Source organism: Podarcis vaucheri (genome assembly GCF_965113315.1).
Source record: "Podarcis vaucheri genome assembly, chromosome: 15".
Classification (NCBI taxonomy): domain Eukaryota; kingdom Metazoa; phylum Chordata; class Lepidosauria; order Squamata; family Lacertidae; genus Podarcis; species Podarcis vaucheri.
In genome coordinates, this window is record NC_138753.1 from 1,104,427 (window position 1) to 1,125,847 (window position 21,421).

A 21,421-nucleotide genomic window follows, 5' to 3' on the forward strand; every position below is an offset into this window, starting at 1 on the left:
CTCACCGACCCTCAAATGCTCCTCTGCAGCCATGAGGACTAGAACCTTGGGGATTCCTTTAGAGTGGAAATGAGAAGGGGTTCCCCACTGTCTGGCACAGGGTGGAGGGAAGGGGTAGTCCTGGGCGCGAGGGATGCTGAGGTTCCTGTGAGCTGAGGTTCAAGGTGAAGATTCTGCATTTCCCTTTAGAGGTTGATTGCCCGGCTGGGTTTCTGCCTGTCAGGCAGCTATGAAAATAGGGATATGGTTCTTTGGATGTCATTGGACCCCTTCATCAGCCCCAAAAGTAAAAAAAAAAAAAAAAAAGAGAGAGAGAGAGAGAGAGAGAGAGAGAGAGATTTGGTAAATAATAAGATATAATAATACGAAGATGTGGTCCAGCAACATCTGGCTTTGCTTTCCATGATATCTCTCTCTCTCTCTCTCTCTCTCTCTCTCACACACACACACACACACACACACACACACACACACACTCTTACTCTTTCTTTACACCCACCCACACCCCGAGAGAAAGCGAGGAGTCCGGCTACTCCTGCGCCCCTCACGAGTAGAGGAAGGAAAATGCGCTTTGCACGTGCTCAGAGGACACCTCCAAACGCTCAACTCTGGCAACAGTTGCGGTGGCAAAATGACTGTTTCAGTCCCGGGCGAGAGAGATGAGCCTCTTTGAGAGCTCGAGAGCGCGATGGGAATACCTGTAAGGGGCTGAAGCGCCTGCAAAGCTGGCGCAGAGTGTTGGGAGGGGGCGTCCTTGGCTGTGTGGGCTGCTGCGGGGGAGGAAGAGGAAGAGGTGACTAACCTGATCTCTGCGCCCACCCACCCATCCCACGCTTCCTTTCCCCACTCCCCACGCCTCGCGCATCCCTCTCTCCATTTCTCTCTCCATCCACCCGTTTCTTCCAGACTTTTCTCTTCCTAGCGCTGCAGCAGTTCCGGGGCATGGGCAGAGAGAGGGGTGAGCTGGAGCCTTCACCTGGGGAGCGGGTTTGGACTCGGAGCCCAAAGCCCGACAAGGAGGGGTGGGCCAGCTCAGCGGGGGGCCCTCCCCACCTTGGCCCGAGGTGAGGGACCCAGGCATCTTCCCTGCATCAGCAGCAGCCTTCATCCCTGGTTGCCATGGAGACCACAATGATGCTTTTCCAGGGCAGAATGTGAGGTCAGGGGAGGGGGGTGGGAGGAGGACGAGCAGCTTCCAACACAAACAAGATCGGGAGGGGGAGAAGGCAATTGCCGGGGGGGGGCCGGCGCTCGGATATGGTTTCCAGGCAGTAAATACGCCGGGAATGGGGGGTGGGGTGCTTCTTTTTGCAGATTGCAGTATGGGAATGAAGCTGGAATTGGGAAGGTGAACCCTTGTGGCGCTGGGGGACGACGGCAGGAATTTGTGATTTGTCCTTTTCGGTGTTATCTGTGGGGAGCGGAGGTCATAGCCCGCTGACAAACACCCCCCCCAGTGCTGGAGTAAAATAGCACTTTTAGCCCCCCTACGGACTAGCACCTTGGCACGACTTTAAGAGCCCAGGGCGCATTTTTAACGCTTCCCTTGGAGCTGGGTGTGGGGAGAAGAAAGCGCCAGTTTTTCTCAGGAGGGGGCTGGCTTGTGATGACCCCCGTCCCACAGTCAGTCAGCCGGCGATGGCCCTCGGGTGGCGCTGACAGTTCCTCGCCCTGCTGCCCATCCACCTTCTCCCACGCTGACTTATCCCCACGGTGTGTGCTCTCCGATTTAAGGATTATGGGGGGGACGGACGCTGGTGCTCCACCTCGGCCCCTTTCTTCCTGCTGCCGCTTTGTCCAGGGCTGTGGGTGGGCGCCCCACCCTGGGAGGGGAAGGAGAGGATGTTGTGTCTGGAGAGAGAAAAGATTCCTGGAATATCTGCCACCCCCCAAAGTCCCTTTTCAGAACCGCTGTGCGTGTTTCATGCAGAGTAGAAAGGGGGTGGGGGTGGAGAATGAGGCATAATGAGAGGCTAGCAACGTAACGCACCCCCCACGGCATCTTAATCTACTTTTAAGTACTCTGGCGCTCCCCCCTTCCCCAAAAGAGCCTCTTCCTTAGGATCAGGCTGGGTGTGTGTGTGTGGGGGGGGTGTCATCTAGATATCAGTAACCCCTTTTACTCTGTCCTCAGAATCCTGTCCCAGCCTGTCATTGGCTAAGCGAAGTCAAACCCCAAAAGGAGAGAGTCCTCTTCGACCGTGTAGACACAAACACACGCGCGCACTCGGGTTTATTCCGCACCCGCCGCTGGTTTGGGCACACGGCTTTAAGCACGACTCGCATCTATCCCGTACCTCCCCTGCCGGCTCTTCCGAAACGTTGCATTTCGATGCCTTCCCCCGCACCCTGCATGCAAACTGGCTTCGATCCAGATTGAGAAAAGCAGCCGCCTGGCTGCATTTGGAGCCAAGCCCGTAACAGTGCCATACAAACCATTCCGCTGAACCGGTATCTTCTGGCGGGGGGGGGGGGTTTCAGTGGGTGGGTTGATGCAGCTTTTGCCAGAGGCAGGAAGTGCTCACCTTGTTGAGTTGGCACGTGTAACTTGGAGAAAAGAGAATAGATTAATCCCAGATTAAAGCCCGAGTCTCTGTTTTGCTGGGCGCCCGTTAGCAACTGTATTTAGCCAAGGGTCACGCTGTGGCTGGAAGGGAAGTAGGAGGTGATGAGGGGAGGTCTGTTCGATTTTATTAACAGAACTCCCACTACACACACACACACACACAGACACACACAGACACACGTGAGAACAAGAGCCTGGCTGCTGGGTCAGGACAAAGGGTCCCATCTAGTCCAGCATCCCCATCTCTCAGGGGCTGAACAGTTGCCTGTGGCAGGATTTGAGCATGGGAGCCCTCTCTCCTCCTGCAGTTTGCAGCAGCTGGTAGAATCGCAGAATCCTAGAATTATAGAGTTGGAAGGAGGTCCCCCAAAGGTCATCTAGTCCAACCCCCTGCAATGCAGGAATCACAGTAAAAGCATCCCTGAGGGATGGCCATCGAATCTCTGCTCCAGTGAAGCAGTGGAGTCCGCCACCTTCTGAGGAAGCCCAACGTCCTGTAGGAAACCCACAAGCAGGACCTGAGTGCAGAAGACGCCAGGAGGGCCTCTGCCAGTCAGTGTGTGCAGAACTGAGCTAGATGTAACTTTCTAAGTTCCTCTTTAAATAACCCCCTTATTCAAAGCCACGAGGACTGGAATTCAGGCACCTGCTTTGCACACAGAAGGTTCCAGGTTGACCCCCTGACGGCATCTCTAAGCAGGACTAGGAATGTCCAAGGCCACCTAGTGGGGACCTGAGCCTGGCTCTCCCTGGTCCTAGTCCCACACCTGAACCTCCAGCCCACATGACAACTCCCAGCTCACAATGCATGTCCCACAGACTCCTTCCATTCCAGAAGCCCCAAGGCAGGCTCCCCCCCCCCCCGGCTCACTAAGAAATAATAGCGGGAACCTCAGAGCAGAGCCTTGCAGCACCTGGATCAGGACCCTGGGGGGGGGGCTCTAGCCCAGCACCCTCTTCTCACAGTGGCCAACTGCCCCTAAGAAACTAGGAATCTCGATAGACTGCCTCTGGAACTGGAGGTTCCATAGGAATGTCAGAAGAGCCTACTGGTTTAGGCCAAAGGTTTAGTCCAGTCTCCTCATAGTGGCCAAATATTGCATATAACCTAGGAATTTAGATAGACTGCTTTTGGACCTGGAGGTTCCACAAGAAATTGCAGGAGGGCAAACATCTCACAGGGTGTGGGGAGAGACCACCCAGAAATCCTCATGTTCTCACATTTTATTTCCATGTGGGCTCTTTCGGAATTTTGCAGAAATGAAATAAATTACGCGCAGCTTCCAGGTAGGCCTGAACTTGCTGTCTGACGATTCCTGCTTTGCAGGGAGTCGGACTAGGTAACCCTTCTGGGTCCCTTCCAACAATAAAATTCTGTGATTCTATGGATTTCTAGCTCTTCGTCGAAAAGCCTATACGACAGTTCTACTTTATGAGCTTGCTTTTGTGGGAGGTCAGAAACTCCTGGGCACAGATCCAGTTTGGGGAGCTGCCATCTGATTCAATATTGGTTGCACTGACTGGCAGCAGCTCATCAGGATTTTAGACTTTCCTAGTCTCACCTGGAGATGCTGTCAGGGTTTGAACCTCGTGCCCTCTGCATGCTGGCAGGTGCTCTACCACTCAGCTATGCCCCCCCACCATGGACACGGCCTCGTTTTGTGGCCTTGGGTCCGTCCCTCGGCCTCGGCCTCCACTTCCCCATCTTTAAAATGGGAAGCATTTCCTCCTGCAAAAGAAGTCTTTGTGAAGAGGCAGGCTCAGATATTGCCAAGCCGAAAGCGTGAGGCAAGAGATGCCTGGGTGCAGATTCCAGTGTTCCTCTCTGCCTCTCTCAATAGGCGGCTGGGGGGAGGGCACCTCCCTGCTGCCTATCACTGTCTTCTCCCGCCTCTGAGCCTTGCATTTATCTGAGAGATAATGGGCTCTGCCTCCCACATAATGCGTCTTACAGAACCACTTCAGAGGCCAACAGGAAAGGAAGAGCTGAGGAGAGGAGAAGGGGAGGCGGGGGTAGACAAGAGGAGAGAAGGTCCATATATAACGGGGTGGTGAGTTCATGCCTCCCCCCTCCAGATGTTGTTGATGGACTCCGACTCCCATCAGTCAGTGCCAGCCAGCATGGCCAATAGCCAGGGATGATGGGTGTTGTAGTCTTAGGATGGGGAACACAAGTGGGGTCTCCAGATCTCGTTAGACTCCAACTCCCAACAGCTGGCCCGGGGGGATGATGGGGCTCCAGAAACATCTGGCAAGCCAGAGATGCTGCCCATCCATGTCATCGTCCAGCAACATCTAGGGGAGCAGGTGTTCCCCAGCCCTGAGAATGGCGCTCTGTTTGGTTTATACCAAGCGGCTTCCATGTTTGCAAATGCCTTGCAGCTGGCAATTCTTCAGAGGCTCCGTCAGGGTTGAACGGGAGGAGAAGAGGTTTGGGGGTTAAAGCATCTTACAAGCCACGTTTCCTGCCCCCAAACACCCCGCTTCTGAAGTGAGAGCTAGTCATGTTTTCCTCTTGGCACAGAAACTGCACTTGACACATTCTCAGAGGCATGCTTGCCATGCTTGCTGTACATGGTACAGCATGAGACTCTTAATCTCAGGACTGTGGGTTGGAACCCCATGTTGGGCCAAAGATTCCTGTGTTTCAAGGGGCTGGACTAGATGGCCCTCATGGTCCCACTCTGCAATCCTATGACTTTATGATGGGCAGGAGAAGGACCAGGATTAAAGGCCTGTCTCTCTGGGAACCTTCCACTTCTGGAAGAGATGAACTGGGTTGTTGGGAGAGACAGGGGTAGGGCCTTGGACTGTGTGAGGATAGGAACGTTTAAGTCCCTTTCTCAGCATAGTAAAACTGAGTCTCACTCAGGGAGGCAGGATGGGTGGACTATGTCTGTAATAAAATACAAACCCGTACCATGTTTTTCTGTTGCTTTCAGGCTCCTTTAGCCCTCCAGGCCTTTGAAGGAAAGATGGCCAGAGGGACTTCAGAAGAGCCCTGTTTGTCCACCATCCTCTTCTCGCAGTGGCCAACCAGAGGCCTTTAATGGGAAACTTGCAAGCAGGAAACCAAGCCCACCAACTTTCTCTCCACCCGTAGCTTCCAGAAATGGGCATTCAGCAGCATTTCTGCCTCTGACCATCACTGGCTCCTGAGGGAGGGAGTTCCAGAGTTTTACTCTGTGTAAAAAAAAAGTGCTTCTGGAACCTTCCAGCATGCTGTGTTTTAAATAAATACGTAAGTGAATGAACGCAGTACAAGGATTACTACTCAGCAGCGTAAATGCATTGTTCTAAAGGAGTTTCAGAATTCATCGCCTGGTGGCCGGATAGTGACATTGCAGGCACCCAGGCTGAGAGCCCACAAACCAGGTAGCATCATCACCCAAAACACCTTCTCTCCAGGTACCCCTCGCTCTGCCAATCACACACCCATGGCAACTCGGGCAGCAGCACAGCACTTCCACAAGACCTGGGTTGAGCTGGGAGTGGCAGATCTCCATTCTGGTACACTGACCCCAAGCTGTGTGGGGGCTTAAAAGCACCAACATCTAGCCCTTCACAGCCTAGGACCCTCGTACCTATGGGACCGCCTCTCCCGGTCTGCCCCACGGAGAACCAAAAGGGCCATAACTAGCAACACCCTAGAGGTCCCAGGCCCTAAGGAAGTCAGATTAGCCTCAACCAGAGCCAGGGCCTTTTCAACACTGGCTCCGGCCTGGTGGAACGCTCTGTCTCATGAGACCAGGGCCCTGCAGGATCTGATTTCTTTCCACAGGGCCTGTAAGAGTTGTTCTGCCTGGCCTTTGACTTGGAATCAACTTGATCCCTTCCGGTTCTTTCCTTTTTCCTTTCCCCTTCTGTGATGGAACTCCTATTTGGGGACTTCCCTGGCTTTTTTTCTGGCCCACGTAGGACCAGTCTGGATAGTTGGCCTTGGTGAAGATTTGACGTTTTCATCCCCCAAAAGTTTTTGATTTGAGTTTCTACTGAAATGAGGCTGCATTTTAATGTATTTTAACCTTGTTTTTAAGTTGTATTTTAATCAATTGTTTTTATACCTGGTGTTAGCCACCCTGAGCCCGGTCTTGGCTGGGGAGGGCAGGGTATAAATAAAATGTATTATTATTATTAATGCCACGGGCAAGAACCCAGTGCAGTTTTTTGAGCCCAGCCTCCCACCTTCCCACTCAGTCCATTCCCAGCTGGAAGTCCAGCAGCTGTGTTTTGAACTTGTGACAGTTTCCAGGCAGTCTTCAAGGGCAGCCCCACATGACATGCATTGCAGTAGCCTGGATGACTGTGGTCAGGCTATCGCTGTCCCAAAAGGGCCGCAACAGCTGCACTGGCCTCATCTTGGATTGATTGATTGATTGATTGATTGATTGCATTTATATCCCACATTTCCACCCCTGACGGGAGCTCAAAATGGTGCACATGGTTCTCCTCATTTAATCCCACAACAACCCTGCAAGGTTTGGCTGAGAAGCAGTGCCTGTTTCCCCAAGGCCACACCCAGGGGATTCGAACTCTGGTCTCTCCCAGGTACTATTCTGACATTCTAACCACTACACCATGCTGTCCTATCTGACAAATGCTCCTGGATGCCACCAGAGGCTGCTCTTGTCTCCAGTGATGAAGGACGGGGGTCGCGGGACCTGTGGCTGCCTCCAGTTCCTCTCAAACTCCCGCAACATCTGGAGGCCAGATTTTTATTTTTGTTTTATTAAATTTCTATACCGCTCTTCATCTGAGGTGGCTTACAATATAAAAACACAAAAATACATACAATAGCAACAAACAGAAACAATACCCACCCGTTTCAAAGTTCATCGACAGTTTAATCAGCCAAAGGGGGGTCAGCATTCCACAAAGGGGGAGCCACCACAGAAAAGGCCCCATTCTTGTGTTGCCACCCTCTGGACCTCTTGTGGCAGAGGCACATGGAGAAGGGCCTCAGAACAGTGGCGTAGCGTGGGTTGTCAGCACCCGGGGCAAGGCAAGTAATTTGTGCCCCCTAACCCGTGGATTTGCGCCCCCTAACCCTAACCCCCAGATGTTGCGCCCAGTGCGGCCGGCCCCCCTGCACCCCCCACGCTACGCCACTGCCCCAGAATATGATGTCATGGTCCAGGTCGTTTCATATGGAAGAGAGGTGGCCCTTGTGGTATTGCCGTCCTGAACCCTTTAAGGCTTTATAGGTCAAAACCAGCACTTTGAATGGGGGCCAGTAACTGACCAGCAGCCAGTGCAGCCTGGCCAGCAATGGCGTCATATGCTCAAACCGTTTCGCCCTGGTGGGCAACCTGGCTGCCAAATTCTGCACCAGCTGAGGTTTCCAAACCGACATCAGAGGCGGTTTCCCACCTCTGGTGTAGGGGTGCCTCCAGATGGCGGATCTGATCCTTTAGATGTGGGAGTGCAGGAAATGCTGATGGCTCAGCCGCAAACACTGGACAGGCACTCCACAAGGTCTCATGCGCATGTAGAAGAGGGTGGCATCCTGCAGAGGTCCATAGCAACAGGTCCTTGGGGCTGAGCAGCAGCAGCAAGACCAGGCCCAGCACCACTTTCTGGAACCCCCGGCAGGTAGGAGCAGAGCCACACCCAAACATGGCCCCTCCAGCTCCCATCTTGGAGGAGCTATCCAGAACCTACAGAAGGGCTGGGAGTCTTGATCACCCACTCGGATGACTCAGGCGGTTTCTTGGCCTGGAAACACACTGAGGTGGACCAAAATCAGCCTTGGCCAACCGACTGGCTTCCAGAGGTTTTGAACCACAACTCCCATGAGCCCCAGACATAATATAGAGAAAGCTTACCTAGATGATCCATTGCATCACATCTGTGGGAGAGCAGTTGCTTTGCATGCAGAAGGTCCTGGTTCAATCCCCAATGGCATCTGCAGGTAGGTTAGAACCCTGAAGAGTTGCTGCCAGTTCGTGCAGGCAGTGAGTGAGAAGGACCAATGGGCTGACTTGGTATAAAGGTAAAGGTAAAGGTAAAGGGACCCCTGAGCATTAGGTCCAGTCGTGGCCGACTCTGGGGTTGCGGCGCTCATCTCGCTTTATTGGCCAAGGGAGCTGGCGTACAGCTTCCGGGTCATGTGGCCAGCATGACGAAGCCGCTTCTGGCAAACCAGAGCAGCGCAGGGAAACACCGTTCACCTTCCCACTGGAGCAGTACCTATTTCTCTACTTGCACTTTGATGTGTTTTCGAACTGCTAGGTGGGCAGGAGCAGGGACCGAGCAACGGGAGCTCACCCTGTCACAGGGATTCGAACCGCCAACCTTCTGATCAGCAAGTCCTAGGCTCTGTGGTTTAACCCACAGCGCCACCCGCGTCCCGACTTGATATAGGGCTGCTTATAATAATAATAATGTTATTAGTTATACCCCGCCCATCTGGCTGGGTTGCTGCAGCCGGCTTCCTGGGCGGCTTCCTGGAGTCTCCATGCCCCCAGTGCTGTTTAGCTGTGTGATCCTGAGTGGAGGAAATTGGGGGAGGCTGGAATCATAGACTGGTAGAGTTGGGAGGGCCCACAAGAGCCATCTAGTCCAACCTCCTGCAGCACGGGAATCTTTTGCCCGAAATGTCTGTGCCCTTCGTGTGGCAGGGCATTTCTTCTCCTGCCCCACCAGTGCCCCCATGCCCCTCTCCACGGCTCAGGGGCCAGTCAGATGCCACCAAGGGAAACCCACAAGCAAGACTCAAGCCCCCAAACCCCCTCCCCTCCTGTGGGTTTCAGCCACTGGGATTCAGAAGCGCTGCTGCCTCAGACCAGGCTTCCCCAACCTTCGGCCCTCCAGATGTTTTGAACTACAATTCCCATCACCCCTGACCATTAGTCCTGTTAGCTAGGGATCATGGGAGTTGTAGGCCAAAACATCTGGCGGGCCGCAGGTTGGGGGTGCCTGCCTTGGACCATGGAAGAGCAGAGCCAGCCTGGCTAGAAGGAGCCCTCCACAGCCCTCGCTTCCCCCATGAATTTGTTTTAAAGCCATCTCCTCCACATCCTGTGGGAGGGAGTTCCACAGCTTAACCATGCACTGCAAACCCCAATATCCCCCGGTAGGTCTGCAGAAATACTTCAGTCTGAAACGCTGGAGAGCTGCTGCCGATCAGTGCTGGCAGTGCTGAGCTAGATGGACTAGTAGTCAGGCTGAGCACAACACAACTTCCTGTGTTGACGTATGGAGGGGCTGCAGTTTAGGGATGCAGAACACCTGCTTCGCATGCAGAAGGGTCCACATTCAGCTCCCAGTGGCATCTCCAGGCAGGGTCAGGGGAGAGTCCCCCCCCCCCGCCCGGAACCCTGAAGAGCTGCGGCTCTTGGCTGCGAGTCCTGGGAGACCTGCTCTCTGCCTTGCAAGCCTTTTCCTACCAGGCCTGGGAGGGCAGCCCTCGGACTGACTCCAGCTGCAAAAGCTGAGAATGCCGAACAGACTCTTGGGCTGGGGGGGGCTGTTTAGGGGGTTTCGGGGTGTGTGTGTTGTTGTTACTGATACTTTTTGTATCTTTATTTTCCATCTTCTTATGATTTATGTGGAAGTTGTTCAATTTGGCTACGTGCTTTCTGATGTTTTATTCATTGTTCACATACTTTTGTTATGTTCATAATTATGTGATTTTTATATGTTGTCGACCACCTTGAGCATAGCTTTAACTTTGGAAAGGCGGCCTAAAAATAAAACGATCGATTGACTGATTGCTGCCAGTCTGTGTTGGCAATACTGAGCCGACTGATTGGACTCAGTATATGAGGCGGTTCGCAATAAACCAGCCCTTTATTTAGAGTCATGAAGATCAAAAACTTACCTTATTTTTAGGAGATGGGCTGCAGCTTACTGTCCCGGCACCTCCTTTCCCAGATCCAATCTCTGTTTAGCTGGCGGTAAGACCTCCGCTTTCTGGAGACCCCCGGGGAGACACCGCCAGTCCGTGTTGACGATATGGAGTTTAATAGACCAGTTGGTGACTCAGCCTCCGCCAGCTTCCTGTGTTCCTAGATCTGAGTTAAGACTTCGTGAGTTTTTTGCCACTCGGGTACATCTTGGCACATGCCGGGGGGGGTGGATGCCCCCCTGGAGTGTGTGTGTGTGTGCCAAGACCGGGGAATCGGGCAGTTTCAGAGGTCTATAAAGCTCTCGCTTTCTCTCTCCCCCCCCCCCCGTCGTTTCGATGGGCATCAGGAGTGTCATGTAGTAAACTGATGCTAAGGAGACCCACTTAGAGTCGTCCCCCCCATAAATCCCCCCTCTCTGGCTGGCTAGTTTCTCTCCCCCGCCCCTCTTTCTCTCCCTTTCTCTCTCTCTCCCCCCCTCCCCGTGATATAAATAGCTGCCTCTGCCCGTTCCCTAAATTTCCCGCTGACGTCGTGCTCACGTCATTGTGTAGGTTGATTCTTTTCTATGAATGAGCCGCGAGGTCCCCGTTACTACGAGCCGGACTCTATAAAAAGCCCGACGGCTGCAGACACCGCTCCGGAGCCTGCACCGCGGACGGAGTCCGGCGCTTCTCCCCCCAAAGCCGGGAGAGAAAAAGGGGGCTCCGGCGCGGAGGGATGGAGAGGAGAAGGGCCGGCGGGCGGATGGACGGGAAGGACGCCCCGTCGAGGCACAGGTAAGCGGACAATGGGCTGCCCCCTACCAATCCAGCTCTGCCCCTCTCTCCCCATTGCAAGACGGGCTAATCGCCGCTTTCAAGAGTGGGGTGTGTGTGTCAGGAGGTCCCCACTTATTCTCTCTCTGCTCCGCGACGTAGATTCGCCTCCAACAGAGTCCCGTCCCAGGCGGTTTGTGGGGAGAGGTGCGCGGGGGTCCCGCAGCGTGACTCGCCCGGAGTCGATTGGTTCCCGTGCCAAACACGTGGCGCTTGTCCGGGCAGCGACTGCCTACCTCCCCCCCCCACCCCCGTCAAAGGAGAGGAAGTAGGTCTTGAATCGGGACCGACTTTCCCCACCAGGGATGTGTCGGGGGCGTCCCTTTTCAGTGGGTGGGGGGGCACAGAGGGAACAGAGACCCCCTCCTACGTGAATGGGACCAGAGAGGCATTGGCCATTATAATAAGCGGGCGGGGGGGGGGACACGGCAGAGTTTCGGGCGTTGCCCCCCCCCACCTTGTGCCTTGCCAACTTCCCCTCTCCCGCAAAAAGCCCAGCTAAGGGGAAGCTGCTGGCATTGAAGGGGGGGGGGGACGGATGAGAAGCGCCTGGATGCGGGGCGCGCAGAGGAGGCTGGCTCATCCCTATCGCCCCCCCTCCACGTAATTGAGCTTGGAGCTGGTTAGATGATGCCTCTGACTCCCCCCCCCAATTTCTTCCTCCTGCGGATCCGCCACCTGTTGCATTGCGTCTGCTTGGCGTTCGCTCCTCTCTTTTTCCTGCGGAGGGGCGGGAGAGACGTTGCTGCAGCTCTCTCTCTCCCCCCTCCCTCTCTTTTCCGCCCCCACCAGCCTACCTGCCGCTCCATTCACCTTGAGCCGGAACAAGAACTGGCTGGAAGGGGCTGCTGCGCCGCCGGAAGCGATGGGCGGGGGGGAGCGCCAGCCAGCCGCTTCTCTACCTCCCCCCCCCCGTGTCCGCTTGGCTGAAGGGGAGGGCTGGCTTGGCGCAGGGCGGCAGCGACCTGCCTTTCCCCCCCCCCCAACTCCCTAGGCATAAGCATTCGTCAGACCAGACCCCCACCTCCCAAAAAAATCTCTTTCTTCGCCCTCCCTTTCCACTCCGAGATGCCCAACGAGAAAGCAGGAAGCGAGAATCTCCTCAACGGGGGGCTGTTGATGGGGTGGGTGTTGAATATAAGAGGAAGATCTGGGGGTGGAAGAAGGAGAGGGACCTCTCCCTTCCTTTGGTACCCCCCGGCTCTCCCCCCCCCCCACACACACACACGGAAGCGAAGAGTTGGAGACACCCGCCTTCTCTAATGCCCTGCGCTTTTGTGGGGTTTAGTTATTCGTTTTTAAGAATGAGCAACAGATTCATTCATGGCTCGCTCTGCCCCCGCAGTCGGAGGCAGCGGTGCTTCTGAATCCCAGTTGCTGGAAATCGCAGGAGGGGAGAGTTCGAGCTCTTGTGCATGAATCCTGCTTGCGAGCATCCCATAATGAGCATCTGTTCAGCCACTGGATGCTGGACTAGATAGGCCCCCTTTGACCTGATCAAGCAGGGCTCTTCTTACAAAGGTCTCTTGTGATAGCAGAACCTCCATGCCCTGGGACAGTCTATCTCTGAATAGCAGAGGATGGGGAACAACAGCTGGGGGTCTGTTTCCCACAATGGGCATCTTGTCGGCCGCTGTGGGAACAGGATGCTGGACTGGGTGGGCTCTTGGCCTGATCCAGCAGGCTCTTCTGTTCCATTTATGTCCACTGTCCCTTGAACACACACTCCTGTTTCCCTGGCTCAGCCTTTCCCAACCTGGTGCCCTCTTGGATGGACAGCTCCCACCCTCAACAGAATCATGGCCATCCAGGCTGTGTGCGAAAGGCCTCCTGGATCCATAGGAATGAGAGAGAGAGGGAAGGAATGAGTGTGTGTGTGTGTGTGTGTGTGTGTGTGTGTGTGGTTTTTATTTTATTTACTGATTGCATTTCATAGAATTCTAGAGCTGGAAATGGACCCCAGGGGTCATCTAGTCCAACCCCCTGCAATGCAGGAATTTATGTCCATCTTTTTCTGCATGGCGTCCTTGGTTCTCCCCACCCTTGTTTAATCCCCACAACAGCCCTGTGAGGGAGGCTAGGCTGAGAAGCAGTGACTGGCCCAAAGTCACTCAATCAGCTTCAGGGCCAAGGGGGGATTCAAGCCCTAATTTCTCCCAGGCTAACCACTAAGCCACACTGCCGATGTGCTGAGACCCTGCTTGCAGGCTTCCCAGGGGGCAGCTGAGACAAAGGATGCTGGACTGAATGAGTCCTGCTTTGGCCTGATCCAGCAGCCAGGCTCGTCTTAGGACCTGAAGCAGATATAGGGGACCTCTGGCTCTTCAAGTGCCGCTGAAACTACAGTTCCCATCAGCAGCAAGCATGGCCAGAGGCCAAGGTTGATGGGAGTTGTAGTTCACCCCACCCCCTTAGCCTGCCATAGAAGGTGAAAGTAAGGAGGGGAGCAGTTGGGGAAAACTTATGGAGAAGATTTTAGCCATGTTCGCTCCGTGGAGCCTCTCTCCTTACAGGCAGTCTACCAAGGAGTCAAGGGCATTGATCTGGACCCAGACCCCTTGCCTGCAACTGCATATCCCTAGATATCCTCAGGGTCTCTTCCAACTCTACTATTCTATGGGCTATTTGGGGAGGGTCTGCCTGTTAGTTCTTGAGCAGAAGGCAGGTCTATATCACCCCCCTCCTAACCCCAGCCTCTTCCAGGACGGCCTGGAGTTTCCCCGCATCATTTCTATCAAAACATTATTTGCCCTGTAACTCGCTGGTGAGCCCTGAAATCCAGGAACTTCCTTCCCCCAGACTCTGAAACTGAGAGCAACAAGAAGGCGCCGTCCCTTTTCCGTTGCTCCTCAGCTCACGCTGTGATCATGAGATCTAGAATCTTGATTTTAATGGCCTCTCAAGGAAGCACAGAGGCAGCCACACCAGCAGGCAGGAGGCTTTTTGCACTTTCCTTTGCAGTGGCCTTCCCCCCCCTCCGGGTTAAAGCAAGGGGAACCGCATGCGGAAGAGACCCCGGTGAGAAGATTCAACCTCCTGCCCCCCACACCCTCCCTGCCAGGTCAGTGCGTCGGCACCTTGGCTCTAGACTGCTTACTGCTAAGCGCTACGACAGGAACAGTAACAGTCTACAGTCATGGCTACTGAAGTCTGACAGCAACTACAGTGCCTCTTCACCCGAGGGGGGCGGGCTTTTGTGTGGGGCGCCTGTCTCCTTTCAGCTGTGCCAGGGCAAAGACATGTCAGGATCCACTCGTGGTAGGTCTCTGCAGCAGATCCTGCAAAAGGGTTTCTGGCTCACGGTTCTTTAACAGCAGCAGAAACAGATCTCCACGCCCTCCCCTAGTAAACCAGGCTTCTGAAACGAAGAAAGCTTAGCGAAGAAGGTATAGCCAGTAGATCTATAGCTATATCTGGGCCTCAGTTTGCCCTGGCTGTAAAATGGGACCCTGGTGGTTTTAAATGCTGCTCCTTTAAAAAAACACACCATACAACTTGACATGGTGGGCCTTGTGGTATAATTGCTTACCTCTTTAACCTCTGTGCTTCTCACCTGTACAACTAGATTATGGGTGGGCTATCTGTGACCTTGAGCAGCCCCGCCATGTACCGGTACTTAAATATATGTCTCATCATTTGTCTGTCAATCAAATGGGGACTCCCTACTGCTGGCCCTTGGACCAGTGCAACAGGGGAGTGGGGTGGTCCAGAGAGTGAACAGGTGGGTGGATGCAAGCCAGTGCAGCTGACAGGTATTTAAAATGTCATAATGGAGACGAAGGTCGGTGGGTCTAACAAGGGCAGCCTTTTGTTAAACTATGGAACTCCCTGCCACAGGAGGAGGGCCACCAACCAAGATGGCTTTAAAAGAGGATTGGACAAATTCCTGGAGGAGGAGAGGGCTATTGATGGCTACTAGCCATGGTGGCTGTGCTCTGCCACCCCAGTTAGAGACAATTATGCTTCTGAATACCAGTTGCTGGAAATCAGGAGGGAAGAGGGCTCTTAAATTGGGCTTCCCAAAAGAGTCATCTGGCTGGCCACTGGGAGAACAGGGTGCTGGTCGAGATGGGCCATTGGCCTGATCTAGCAGATAGGCTCTTCGAATGCTTTTATGGAACCTCCAGGTCCAGAGGCAGTCTATCTCAATTCCTAGGTTCTTTGGGGTAGAGAGGCCATTGGGCCGATCCAACAGGCTCTTCATATGATGTGGGCCTTGAGAAGGTGTGGGGAAGTGCAGAGAGGGAGGCTGGTGCCACTCCAACATTGCAGATCTTAGGCAGAACTGGCAGAGTTGGTTCTTCAAACTGGACTCCAGTTTCTTGTGGTTCCGGGACCCAGTTGGGGAGAGAATGTGGGGTAGGGAATCTCAACCATCTCCTGTCCTTGGGGCCCAAACGGAGCCTCCCTCCTGGCACCAAAAGGGATCCTTGCTGCGAGTTGCTGTCCATGGTTCTGATCTCCAGTCTCCCCTGGAAAACTCCCCACTTCCCAACAGTTTTAGGGCTGGTCCCCTCGCGTTTTGTACTAGGGTGGGAAACACCTTTCCCATATCAGAACTGGGTCCCACTCCTCCTTGAAACAGTGAGAGGAATGGCTGGCTTTGATCCTTTTCCAAAGGGTAGCTGTGTTTGTTTTGGCCAAAACAACCAAAGGCACTGAGTCAGACCATTGGTTGGCCATGCTCTGTTTTGTCTGTACCAGGGACCCCGACGTTGCAGGACTCCAACTCCCATCAGCCCCAGACAGCATGAGCAGTAATGAGGTGGGTGGGAGTCGTAGTCCAGCAATGTTTATGAATGAATGAAGAATCCTGCAGCACCATAGAAACGAATAGATTTATTACAGGAGAAAAATTCATGGGTGCCGTCCATAGTTCAGCAGAGCATAGCCCATTCTTTTGTGCATGCAAGGACTCCAGAAGCAGGTGAGGGCTCTTTGCTGAAGGCCCCAGAAAGCCACTGCCAGCCAGAGAAGGCAATACTGAACTAGATGGACCAATGGCCTGATCAGATTAAGTGCTGCCGTCTCCAGGATTTGCCCATGCTGCAATAAATCTGTGAGTCCTTAAGGCTGTGTTTGACCACATTCCCTCTCCAGGAATGTAGGGACCTGCTTCAAACCCAGTCAGGCCATTGCTATACCTAGCCCAGTATTGCCAACACTGACTGGCAACAGCTGTCCAGAGTTTCAGAAGGGACTGGTGCCTTCTGCATTCAAAGCAGGGGCTCTGCCACCAAGCGATGGGGAGTCCCATACTGGAAAGGTCCAGGTAGGTTTCGCCTTTAATCCTTGATGCTCTGTGGACGTCACTTGGGGGTAGTGGGTGCTTCTGGGATGCTGGCTTGTTGAGAATCAGTGAAGAGAGATGCCCACCTCCAGAGGGAGCCCAAGGTGTGGGGTGGGGGTACAGGCTGTCCCCCCATTGGCACATTTTCTAGCCTTTGCCAGATAATAGTGATGAAGGAGAGACCTGCACAGTAGTGAGTGTTCCCAGTACAGTCTGGCCACTGAGGAGGAAGCTCAGTGTGGCAGTTAAGACATGCTCCTAAGCCAGGATAAGAGCAAAATCCATTCTTCCCCATCCTCCATCTCCACCGCCCCAAGAGTAAAAGTCAGTCCTGTGTCCAGTTCTGAGCACCCCAGTTTAAGAAGGGTATTGACAAGCTAGAAGCTGGGCAAAGGAGGGCAACCAGGATGATGATGAAGCCTTATGAGGAATGGTTGAGGGAGATGGGTGTGTTTAGCCTGGAGAAGAGAAGACTGAGAGGAGACATGACTGCTGTCTTCAGATACCTGGAGGACTAACACATGGCATGTGAAGCAAGTTGTTTTTCTGCTGCTCTGGAGGGGAGAAGAACCCAAACCAATGGATTCAGATGACAAAAAAGGAGATTTGTCTTGCTCTTACCTGGGGGAAGCAATTGCACTTTCTGAGGTTGAAGTGCCCACCTTGGATGGTGCTCCTCTTGTTGCCAGAGCATCAAGAGCAAGAATTGCGCTCCATAGTATGGTGGTTTTTTTTATTAGACCAACCCAAAATAATATGGACACTTCTGAGTTCCTCAGAACTCTTCCATAAGGCTAGATGGTTAACAAAAAGGAAAGAAAAAGCAAACAGTGGGTTGGGGAAGGTGAGTTGTATGGACAAAGAAACAAGATTAGGAGGACTTTCTGAATAATACTGTTTTCAGAAGGCATCTAAAATCAAGCAGTGGCAAGGAGTTCCACAGGGCAGGGCTCGCTACACTGAAGCCTCAGCTCCTGATAGGAACCAGCTGAAACTTGGGGGTACATAGGACCCCCTCAAAAAGTGCCCCCATCAAAAGGTTGGTACTTGAAGTTTGAGTGCATCAGCAGAAATTTGAATTGAGCACTGATCCACTGCTGGCCCCTTGGATACAATCACACTGAGACTCCGAGTTTTGAAGCTAAGTTTCCTGAAGGAAATGCATGCTGGACAGGAGAGACCCTCGTTCTGCCTGCTCTCAGCAGGAGTCACAAAGATTTGCCTCTCCCAATGTGTGGAAGGAGGAGGAGGAGATGAGGCCAGCAACCCTCAGAATATCAGCCTAGCACCAGAGGGATGGTCGGAGCAGGTTAAAGGGCAGCTTCGGAAGTTGGGTGGTTTCTCTCACTGACTCTTCCTTCCCATGCAGACACATCAGTGCAAAGCGAGTTGTATCCCAAAAGTCCTCGGCAGTGGAGGAGGGGCAGAAGGAACCAGGTAGTCGACTGCCAGCGAGCAGTCGGGCTCTTCATAGGTCCTCTCTGGGGGAAGGAGTGGGTGCTGGGATTTGGAGTCTAGCAACATCAGGAGAGCCACAGGGGCCACTCATCCCTGGTGTAGATAATACAGAGCTGGATGGAGCCAGTGGTTCTGTCTGGGTCCATGAAATGTGGTCCAGGCACCAGGGGAACAGTCTCCCTTGGGAGGCCGCAGACTCTCCTTCCTTGGGGATTTTAAAGCAGAGGTTGGATGGACATCTGTCTTTGGGTGCTTTAGTTGAGATTCCTGCATTGCAGGGGGTTGGACTAGATGGCCCTTGGGGGTCCCTTCCAACTCTATGATTCCATGAACTTACTCTGGTACACAGTGGATGGAAATTCCACACTTCAGTAAAAAGGGTTATTCAGCTACTGGTCACTGGATGACCAAAGAATTCAAGAGTCTCCATCTAATACTGGAGGGAATGTCAGCACAGGTTAAAGGGCAGTCAGGGAGGGTCTTCTCTCTATTGACTTTTCCCCATCATGCAGACCCCCCAGTTCTCCCCAACAGAGAACACATTCATGGCTGCCAGCTCCTCATCTGCAGCCTCTGCAGATCTCACAACCAGACGTGCAGCTGAATTTGGTCAGACCCTGACCTGGACTCCAAGCGGGTCCAAGTGTGCATTGCTGCTTATTTGGGGGAATGGCGAGTGGGAGATTGGAACGGTGGTGGTGGTGGGTTTTCTGCTTCTCCCTCTTCGCAGCAATCAGAGAGAGAGAGATGAAGCCTTCAGGATGCCATTTGCCACGGTGCCAGCTCATCCTGCGTCTCCAGGGCAACCGTGGCTTTAGATTGTTACTGTGTGGATGTGGGCTGGTAACAGTCTACAGCCATGGTTGCCTGGAGTGGACGCCCCAGCAGCAGCAGCAGCCGCCGCCTTGATGATGGAGGGGGAGGAATTCTTCGTGGGCATCCTGGGGCTGCTTTCTCTCCAAAGCTCCTGGTTCTGGGCCCCCGCGGCAGAGACCAGCCTGGGAGAGAGGCTGGGCTGATGCACAAACACACCCCTCCCTGGGCGCTGGGCCCTGCCAAGTGGCCTCTGGGCTGCTGGAATGTGCTGGGGTGGGGGAGAAACAAACGAGGGTTGGCTGGCCCTTCCTTCCTTCCTTCCTTCCTTCCTTCCTTCCTTCCTTCCTTCCTTCCTTCCTGTTTTCCTTCCTTCCTTTTGCTTCCCTCCCTCCCTCCCTCCCTTTCATTTTCCTTCCGTTTTCCTTCCTTCCTTCCATTTTCCTTCCTTCCTTTCATTTTCCTTCCTTCCTTCCTTCCTTCCTTCCTTCCTTCCCTTCCTTCCCTTCCTTCCCTTCCTTCCTTTTCCCTTCCTTCCTTCCTTCCTTCCTTCCTTCCTTCCTTCCTTCCTTCCTTCCCTCCAGGAAGTTCAAGGTGGTGTCCTTAATTCTCATGTGATTTAGGTGATTGCTCTGAGAGGTGGAGATCGGCCCCAAGGCCTGAGCCTTATGGCTGGGTCAGGATCTGAACCTGGGTTTCCCAGGCCTTAGTGCAGAACTCTGACATGGGTGGCAGCCCCTCTTTCCAGTGAAAGGGGGCTCTTTTTGTCCAGACCATGTCCTCCTATCCTCTTTAGGGGTAACAAAGTTTGCATAGCCATTTTCCCAGCAAGTGGCCCTGAGAAAGTTGGTGAGTGCAGGTTAGCAGATCTGTACTCACTGAGGACTAGTCCAATGTGGAAGCACATGCTCACCCAAAGGAGTGGGGACTCAAAGCAACAGGGACATGCTACTGCTTGCATTCCCATGTTCAGTGGCAAATGCGGGGAGGCTGCAGCTCAGACGAGCAGATGCTTTGCATGCAGAAGGTTCTGGGTTCAATCCCTGGAAGCACCTTCAGGTAAAGGGGGATCAGGCAGCAGGTGATGAGGAAGATGGAGCTGCTTCTTGCTTTCCCTTTGTGAACCTTTCTCTGTGGGTAGCCAGCTCCTCGTGTGGAACCAACAACAAGGAACATACGGGGAATCTGGAAACCTTGGGGGGGTTATAACGCTCCCTCCCCCTTTTCTTTCATCTCATATAAATTTAAAATTTGTGGCCTGCATAAATTGTACACATTTTCACCCTCTACTGTGCATAGGTCTATTATTTTTACACAATTCATTCCTGCAGGGTGTGTGTGTGTCTGTGTCTGTGTCTGTGTGTCTGTGTGTTGCAGGGCAGGGCAGGGAGAGAATGGACACAATTTTCTATTGGAGGGGCTGCTCAGGACTTTCTGGGTTTCCCACAAGATTCTGGCCAGGCCCCAAGAGGCAATCCTCAAGGTACCAGATCCTGCCCACTTGCCCTGGGACCTGCTGGATCTCCAGCCACCATCAGAGCAGCATTTTGGGAAATGTACTCTTCTCCTCTGCAACTAAGAAGCAGCAGCTATTAAACGAAAGGATGCAAAATTAAGGAGAAAATGAATATGCCTGAAATGGTTACATTTAAGATTGGGGGATGGCACTGAGGTTACAGAAGAAAGGCCTGCTCATCTGGTGGCTCGTGTTTTCTTCCTGAGACCTGAAGCCCAATTTGAGGATTATAGTGCCAAGGAGGCATGTACAACATTCTCACATTCTATACCAAGAGCAGATTCACATATTCATTTATTTCATGAAATTCATACACTGCTTGATGGGGGACGGGAACATTCACAGCGGTTTGGAAAAAAAGATAAAACAATAAAATTATCAGTAAGAAAAGCTAACAATATAATTTATGGCTTTCAAAAGGTTAAAATAGTAGGCTAAAAACAAACTGGAACACCCATCAACTTTCTAAACATCTGGATGGGCTTGCCGAAAAAAGAAAGTTTTTTTAACTGGTGCAGAAAAGACTACAGTGAAGGCATCTGCCCGGTGTCAATAGGCAGGGAGTTCCAAAGTGTAAGTGCTGCAAAAATATGGAGTTCTTACAAACAAGTATTAAGTTGTGCTTGGAACAAGGCCAGTTCTGCCAATCAAAGCGGTTGGAAGGGTGCGGCGGGGGGATTAAGGTGATCTTCTTGCAGGCAAACTGGTCCCAAGGTGTTAAGGGCTTTATATACAGATGGTAAGTAACACCTTGAATTTGGTCCAATCTGGCAGCAGCAACTGGTGCCCTGCATGTGTGTATGGGGCTGTCAAACAGGTCAAATGCTGCAGGCACAACTTCCAAATGCACTGCTTTTAATGTACACATTAAAAGATGTGTGGGAATGTTCAGGGAGGCAGGAGAGGATATATTGTTTATTAATACCTTTTCCTAACTTTGTGCTAGGAAGTTCCTTTACTTAGCAGAGTTTACATTTCTCTTTTACATGCACAGCAGATAGCTGGTTGCAGGCTCGTGTGAGCCTCTCACTATTTTATACAATTCAGTATTGAACTGCATATTCCTGGTAAGTTCCCTTTTACCCCTCTTAAAAGAATAAAGACACGACAATC

General features: G+C 52.9%; 2 long non-coding RNA genes across 3 annotated transcripts; one reads left to right on the plus strand and one right to left on the minus strand.

Annotated features, from left to right (window-relative positions):
- Positions 1-841: 841 nt before the first annotated feature.
- On the plus strand, positions 842-5,820 carry LOC309520339. Its single transcript, XR_014214215.1, has 2 exons — positions 842-1,713; positions 5,509-5,820. It is a non-coding gene; the product is annotated as an uncharacterized lncRNA (long non-coding RNA).
- LOC309520336 lies at positions 5,653-12,139 on the minus strand. 2 transcript variants are annotated; one of them, XR_014214211.1, is made up of 4 exons: positions 12,029-12,139; positions 10,389-10,581; positions 8,392-8,471; positions 5,653-5,749 (listed from the first exon to the last, which is right to left on the minus strand). It is a non-coding gene; the product is annotated as an uncharacterized lncRNA (long non-coding RNA). The 2 variants fall into 2 exon arrangements; XR_014214212.1 differs by lacking the exon at positions 12,029-12,139 and having other exon boundaries at positions 10,389-10,668.
- Between the last annotated feature and the right edge of the window lie 9,282 nt (positions 12,140-21,421).